General features: G+C 41.6%; 1 non-coding gene across 1 annotated transcript; it reads right to left on the bottom strand.

The window, feature by feature from the left end:
• Nucleotides 1–7,494: 7,494 nt before the first annotated feature.
• On the bottom strand, nt 7,495–7,566 carry TRNAP-CGG (transfer RNA proline (anticodon CGG)). Its single transcript has one exon. It is a non-coding gene; the product is annotated as a tRNA-Pro (tRNA).
• Between the last annotated feature and the right edge of the window lie 354 nt (nt 7,567–7,920).

Raw genomic sequence — 7,920 nt, 5'->3', positions numbered from 1 at the left:
TATAGAGTTTCATTTTTCCTCTAGTGTATATGAGAGGACAAGGGTTGGTGAGAAGACAAGAGCAAGGGAAGGCGTAGCACTACTCCTGAAACAGGAGTGGTGGGAGTAAGTGACAGTGTAAGAAAGTAAACTCTAGATTGATATGGGTAAAACTGAAAGTGGATGGAGAGATGGGTGATTATTGGTGCATATGCACCTGGGCATGAAAAGAGAGATCATGAGAGGCAAGTGTTTTGGGAGCAGCAGAGCGAGTGTGTTAGTAGTTTTGATGCACGAGACCGGGTTACAGTGATGGGTGATTTGAATGCAAAGGTGAGTAATGTGGCAGTTGAGGGAATAGCTGGTGTACATGGGGTGCTCAGTGTTGTAAATGGAAATGGTGGAGCTTGTAGATTTGTGCGCTGAAAAAGGACTGGTGATTGGGAATACCTGGTTTAAAAAGAGAGATATACATAAGTATACGTATGTAAGTAGGAGAGATGGTCAGAGAGCGTTATTGGATTACGTGTTAATTGATAGGCGCGCGAAAGAAAGACTTTTGGATGTTAATGTGCTGAGGTGCAACGGGAGGATGTCTGATCATTATCTAGTGGAGGCGAAGAGGTTTTCAGAAAACAGGAGAGAATGTTGGGGTAAAGAAAGTGGTGAGAGTAAGTGAGCTTGGGAAGGAGACTTGTGTGAGGAAGTACCAGGAAAGACTGAGTAGAGTATGGAAAAAGGTGAGAACAAAGGACGTAAGGGGAGTGGGGGATGGAATGGGATGTATTTAGGGAAGTAGTGATGGCTTGCGCAAGGGATGCTTGTGGCAAGAGAAGCGTGGGAGGTGGGCAGTTAGAAAGGGTAGTGAGTGGTGGGATGAAGTAAGATTATTAGTGAAAGAGAAGAGAGAGGAATTTGAACGATTTTTGCAGGGAAATAATGCAAATGACTGGGAGATGTATAAAAGAAAGAGGCAGGAGGTCAAGAGAAAGGTGCAAGAGGTGAAAAAGAGGGCAAATGAGAGTTGGGGTGAGAGAGTATCATTAAATTTTAGGGAGAATAAAAAGATGTTTTGGAAGGAGGTAAATAAAGTGCGTAAGACAAGGGAACAAATGGGAACATCAGTGAAGGGGGCTAATGGGGAGGTGATAACAAGTAGTGGTGATGTGAGAAGGAGATGGAGTGAGTATTTTGAAGGTTTGTTGAGTGTGTTTGATGATAGAGTGGCAGATAAAGGGTGTTTTGGTAGAGGCGGTGTGCAAAGTGAGAGGGTCAGGGAGAATGATTTGGTAAACAGAGAAGAGGTAGTAAAAGCTTTGCGGAAGATGAAAATCGGCAAGGCAGCGGGTTTGGATGGTATTGCAGTGGAATTTATTAAAAAAGGGGGTGACTGTGTTGTTGACTGGTTGGTAAGGTTATTTAATGTATGTATGCCTTATGGTGAGGTGCCTGAAGATTGGCGGAATGCTTACATAGTGCCACTGTACAAAGGCAAAGGGGATAAAAGTAAGTCCTCAAATTACAGAGGTATAATTTTGTTGAGTATTCCTGGGAAATTATATGGGAGGGTATTGATTGCGAGGGTGAAGGCATGTACAGAGCATCAGATTGGAGAAAAGCAGTGTGGTTTCAGAAGTCGTAGAGGATGTGTGGATCAGGTGTATGCTTTGAAGAATGTATGTGAGAAATACTTAGAAAAGCAAATGGATTTGTATGTAGCATTTATGGATCTGGAGAAGGCATACAATAGAGTTGATAGAGATTATCTGTGGAAGGCATTAAGAATATATGGTGTGGGAGGCAAGTTGTTAGAAGCAGTGAAAAGTTTTTATCGAGGATGTAAGGCATGTGTACGAAGGAGGAGAGGAAAGTGGTTGGTTCTCAGCGAATGTCGGTTTGCGGCAGGGGTGGGTTATGTCTCCATGGTTGTTTAATTTGCTTATGGATGGGTTTGTTAGGGAGGTGAATGCAAGAGTTTTGGAAAGAGGGGGCGAGTATGCAGTCTGTTGTGGATGAGAGAGCTTGGGAAGTGAGTCAGTTGTTGTTCGCTGATAATACAGAGCTGGTAGCTGATTCGGGTGAGACACTGCCGAAACTGGTGAATAAGAGCAAGGTTATTAGGTACAGTAGGGTTGAGAGACAAATCAACTGGGAGGTACGTTTGAATGGAGAAAAACTGGAGGAAGTGAAGTGTTTTAGATATCTGGGAGTGGATTTGGCAGCGGATTGAACCATGGAAGAGGAAGTGAGTCGTAGGGTGGGGGAGGGGGGCGAAAGTTTTGGTAGCGTTGAAAAATGTATGGAAGGAGAGAACGATATCTCGGAAAGCAAAAATGTGTATGTGTGAAGAAATAGTGGTTCCGACAATGTTATATGGTAGCGAGGCGTGGGCTATAGGTAGAGTTGTGCGGAGGAGGATGGATGTGTTGGAAATGAAATATTTGAGAACAATATGTGGTGTGAGGTGGTTTGATCGAGTAAGTAATGAAAGGGCAAGAGAAATGTGTGGTAATAAAAAGAGTGTGGTTAAGAGAGCAGAAGAGGTTGTTTTGAAATTGTTTGGTCACATGGAGAGAATGAGTGAGGAAAGATTGACAAAGAGGATGTACGTGTCTGAGGTGGAGGGAACGAGGAGAAGTGGAAGACCAAATTGGAGGTGGAAAGATGGAGTGAAAAAGATTTTGAGTGATCGGGGCCTGAACACGCAGGAGGGTGAAAGGCGTGCAAGGAATAGAGTGAATTGGAACGATGTGGTATATTGGGGTCGACGTGCTGTCAATGGTTTGAACCAGGGCACATGAAGCGTCTGGGGTAAGCCATGGAAATTTTGTGGGGCCTGGATGTGGAAAGGGAGATGTGGTTTCCGTGCATTATACATGATAGCTAGAGACTGAGTGTGAACGAATGTGGCCTTTGTTGTCTTTTCCTAACGCTACCTCGCGCACATGCGGGGGGAGGGAGTTGTCATTTCATGTGTGGCGGGGTGGCGACGGGAATGAATAAAGGGCAGACAGTATGAATTATGTACATGTGTATATATGTATATGTCTGTGTGAGTATATATATATATATATATATATATATATATATATATATATATATATATATATATATATATATATATATATGTATACTTTGAGATGTATAGGTATGTATATTTGCGTGTGCGGACGTGTATGTATATACATGTGTATGTGGGTGGGTTGGGCCATTCTTTCGTGTTTCATTGAGCTACCTCGCTAACGCGGGAGACTGCGACAAAGTATAATAAAATGAAAAAAAATATATAAAAAAATTGGTGTAAATGGTGAATACTCTGGGGACGTTTGACTACGAAATGATGCCTGAGGTAAAGCCAAAGTGGATGGTAAATCTACCATAGAAAGAAGAAACAAAGATTCTCTCAAATCTTCCGTTAATAAGAAGAAAATTCTCAGATTCTTTGAAGCAATGGAAACCTGGCAAGTTATGGAACAAGTGGATGTGGTTTGGAAATACATGAACACAGAAGGAATGCAAGAGCTAAGTAGGCACGTAGAGGAGCAAGATGAGTGGTAGATGGTCTGGAACATGAAGACTGGCAGGTTGGTCTGGATGGTCTGGAACATGATGACTGGCAGGTGGTCTTGGTGGTCTGGAACATGATGACTGGCAGGTGGTCTTGGTGGTCTGGAACATGATGACTGGCAGGTGGTCTTGGTGGTCTGGAACATGATGACTGGCAGATGGTCTTGGTGGTTTGGAACATGATGGATGGCAGATGGTCTTGGTGGTCTGGAACATGATGACTGGCAGGTGGTCTTGGTGGTCTGGAACATGATGACTGGCAGGTGGTCTTGGTGGTCTGGAACATCATAATGACTGGCAGATGGTCTTGGTGGTCTGGAATATGATCGATTGGTTTAATTACGTGGATGATGTGTGGTCCTTGTGGCCATCCTCCAAAAACTGTGATGTTTTCTTTAATGAATTGAATAATATCCACCCTACTATCAAATTCAAGATGGAATGGGAAAAAGAAGGCAAACTGCCCTTTCTAGATTTGTTGATAGAGAATCTGATCATTTGTCCTTTAAAATCTACAGAAAGCCTACCAACTCTGGGGATTATATATATCATTTCCCAGTACATGATCCTTCCGTAAAAATGTCTGTAGTTATGCCTATGTTTTTAAGAGCACTACGGATATGTGATCCCATAGGCCAGGTAGGCGCATGTAATCATATAAAACGTATCTTTAGGGAGTTAAATTATCCCAATTGGTTTGTGAATTAAATCTTACGGGAAAGCCAGGAAGACATTTTATGCTTCTTGTAACAAAGATGTGACAAATAAGTATAAAAGTTTAGTGTTGCCCAATTCTCCCAACTTAGCTAATTTAAGACATGTTCTAAAAAACAGTTCTTGTAATGTTGCTTTCCAGTACAATAACACCATCATTAAAACCTTAATAAATAATAGGCCAAATCATGCAACATTTGGGAGTGTTTACACCGTCAAATGCTAGGCATGTAAATATATTTATGTAGGCCAGACATGTAGAACTGTAACGGCGAGGTGTTATTGGCACCGTCATTCAGTACGCACGGATGACCACAAAAATGCGATCGTTAAACAAGTCATGAAAATGATCACCCAACAGATCTTGAAAATCTCGTTATTTCATACACCTCTGCTGATTATGACACACGCAACGTCAATGAATGTCTTAATTGCTAATATTAGGAACTTCAACTTGCCCCTAGGCAATTTCAAAGCCCATCCTAGCATTAACCAAATCATTATGAGAGAATTAACAAAACAAGAAAACATAAAAAGAGTTGTTCATGACACACCTAGCTACCCAGGTCAACCCCGCCATCTAACCCTCTTTAATCACTCTCCCATACGACTAGACATAGCAGAGAGTGCTTGGCCTATAAAGATTGGTGATGTACGGCGGGAACCAAGTGTGATTTTGAGATTTGAATAAATTTTTAAGTACTGGCACCTGAAGAGGTGGAATGTTTCCACGAAACATGTCGAGCCATATGTATAAAAAAAAAAAATACATGTAAAATAAAATTGTGAACTACTGAAATGCGATTTCAATATATATTCCTATGAGTCCATTGAAAGAATGGTTTGGTAAACAGAGAAGAGGTAGTGAAAGCTTTGCGGAAGATGAAAGCCGGCAAGACGGCGGGTTTGGATGGTATTACAGTGGAATTTATTAAAAAAGGGGAAGACTGTGCTGTTGACTGGTTGGTGAGGATATTCAATGTATGTATGGTTCATGGTGAAGTGCCTGATGATTGGCAGAATGCATGCATAGTGCCATTGTACAAAGGCAAAGGGGATAAAGGTGAGTGTTCAAATTACAGAGGTATAAGTTTGTTAAGTATTCCAGGAAATTATGTGAGAGGGTATTGATTGAGATGGTGTGGTTTCAGAAGTGTTAGAGGATATGTGGATCAGGTGTTAGCTTTGAAGAATGTATGTGAGAAATACTTAGAAAAACAAATGGATTTGTATGTAGCATCTATGGATCCGGAAAAGGCATATGACAGAGTTGATAGAGATGCTCTGTGGAAGGTATTAAGAGTATATGGTGTGGGAGTTAAGTTGCTAGAAGCAGTGGAAAGTTTTTATCAAGGGTGTAAGGCATGTGTATGAGTAGGAAGAGAGTAAAGTGATTGGTTCTCAGTGAATGTCGGTTTGCGGTAGGGGTGCGTAATGTCTCCATGGTTGTTTAATTTGTTTATGGATGGGGTTGTTAGGGAGGTGAATGCAGGAGTTTTGGAAATGGGGGCAAGTATGCAATCTGTTGTTGATGAGAGGGCTTGGAAAGCGAGTCAGCTGTTGCTCGCTGATGATACAGCGCTGGTGGCCGATTCCGGTGAGAAACTGCAGAAGCTGGTGACTGAGTTTGGTAAAGTGTGAGAAAGAAGAAAGCTGAGAGTAAATGTAAATAAGAGCAAGATTATTAGGTTCAGTAGGGTGGAGGGACAAGTCAATTGGGGAGGTAAGTTTGAATGGAGAAAAACTAGAGGAAGTGAAGTGTTTTAGATATGTGGGAGTGGACTAAGCAGTGGATGGGACCATGGAAGCGGAAGTGTCAGAAGGTGGGGGAGGGGGGCAAAGGTTCTGGGAGCGTTGAAGAATGTGTGGAAGGCGAGAACGTTATCTCGGAGAGCAAAAATGGGTATGTTTGAAGGAATAGTGGTTCCAACAATGTGTTTTGGTTGCGAGGCGTGGGCTATAGATAGGGTTGTCCGGAGGAGGGTGATGTGTTGGAAATGAGATGTTTGATGACAATATGTGGTGTGAGGTGGTTTGATCGAGTAAGTAATGAAAGGGTAAGAGAGATGTGTGGTAATAAAAAGCGTGTGTATTGAAATGGTTTGGTCACATGGCGAGAATGCGTGAGGAAAGATTGACAAAGAGGATATGTGTGTCAGAGGTGGAGGTTGCGAGGAGAAGTGGGAGACCAAATTGGAGGTGGAAGGATGGAGTGAAAAAGATTTTGAGAGATCAGGGCCTGAACATGTGAACAGAGTGAATTGGAACGATGTGGTATACCAGGGTCGACGTGCTGTCAATGGATTGAACCAGGGCATGTGAAGTGTCTGGGGTAATCCATGGAAAGTTTTGTGGGGCCTAGATGTGGAAAGGGAGCTGTGGTTTCGGTGCATTACACATGATAGCTAGAGACTGAGTGTGAACGAATGCGGCCTTTGTTGTCGTTTCCTACCGCTACCTCGCGCGCGTGCGGGGGAATGGGGGTGTCATATGTGTGGCGGGGTGGCGACGGAATGGCTGAGGGCAGCAAGTATGAATATGTACATATGTATATTTGTATTTGTCTGTGTATGTATATGTACGTGTACACTGAAATGTATAGGTATGTATATGTGGGCGGGTTGGGCCATTCTTTCGTCTGTTTCCTTGCGCTACCTCGCTAACGCGGGAGACAGCGACAAAGTATGGTAATAGAATATATATATATATATATATATATATATATATATATATATATATATATATATATATATATATATATATATATAAAGTCATCTTGAATTTACAGAGGTATAATACCCTAAATTTAGAATTACAAGAGTCTGACCCTACAATAACAACGCTATGATATTCTAAACACAAGATAATTCTGAAACCCTACAATAAACCATTATGATACCCTGACTTAATAAATGGATGAAAAATAAAATTGATTCATATATATATATATATATATAAGCTATTTCTTTGATACCTACAACACCATTATTATCATAACATGCTTCAGACAATATAATCAATTTACATATAAAAGATACGAGGATTAATAAGCCATATTTTGAGAGATGACAGTGCCCATCTTGGCATGAAATACCTCCGACTGCCCAGCACTCAGGGTTACACCACACCAGTAATGTTGTTAGCTTACTAATATTTAAGGTGTTTCCAGTTACTTACCCTAAGGATTTCCACGAACTTACCTGAATGACAGAGAGCACTCTGAAAAACATCCCCGGGCCTGTCCGGGATTCGAACCCGGGACCTCTCGCACCCGAAGCGAGAATCATACCTCTAGACCAACAGGCCGATGATATAAATGTTATGCACCGACGACAAAATTCCAGAATGCACGTACAAATACATACATAGATGCATACACATATACATACGTATACGCCTGCATGCACGCTTGCACACGCGCATGTATCAGGGGGGTATACGTGGCGAATTCAAATTCATGCGCACAGTCACTTGAACGAATACATTTGGAATGAGCGCGCACATATGGACAAGCAATACTCAAAGTCTTTATATCATTTGATATCATCGTTATTTCAACCTGTATCACTCGCCATGCATTCAACAACCTATGGGAAAAAAATGAAAATACATCTACCATAAATAACACTTGTAATAAACCCGAAATATTATAACTTTTTA

This window comes from Panulirus ornatus, chromosome 59 (assembly GCF_036320965.1).
Source record: "Panulirus ornatus isolate Po-2019 chromosome 59, ASM3632096v1, whole genome shotgun sequence".
NCBI classification, from domain to species: domain Eukaryota; kingdom Metazoa; phylum Arthropoda; class Malacostraca; order Decapoda; family Palinuridae; genus Panulirus; species Panulirus ornatus.
This window is presented reverse-complemented; position numbering and strand designations above follow the sequence as displayed.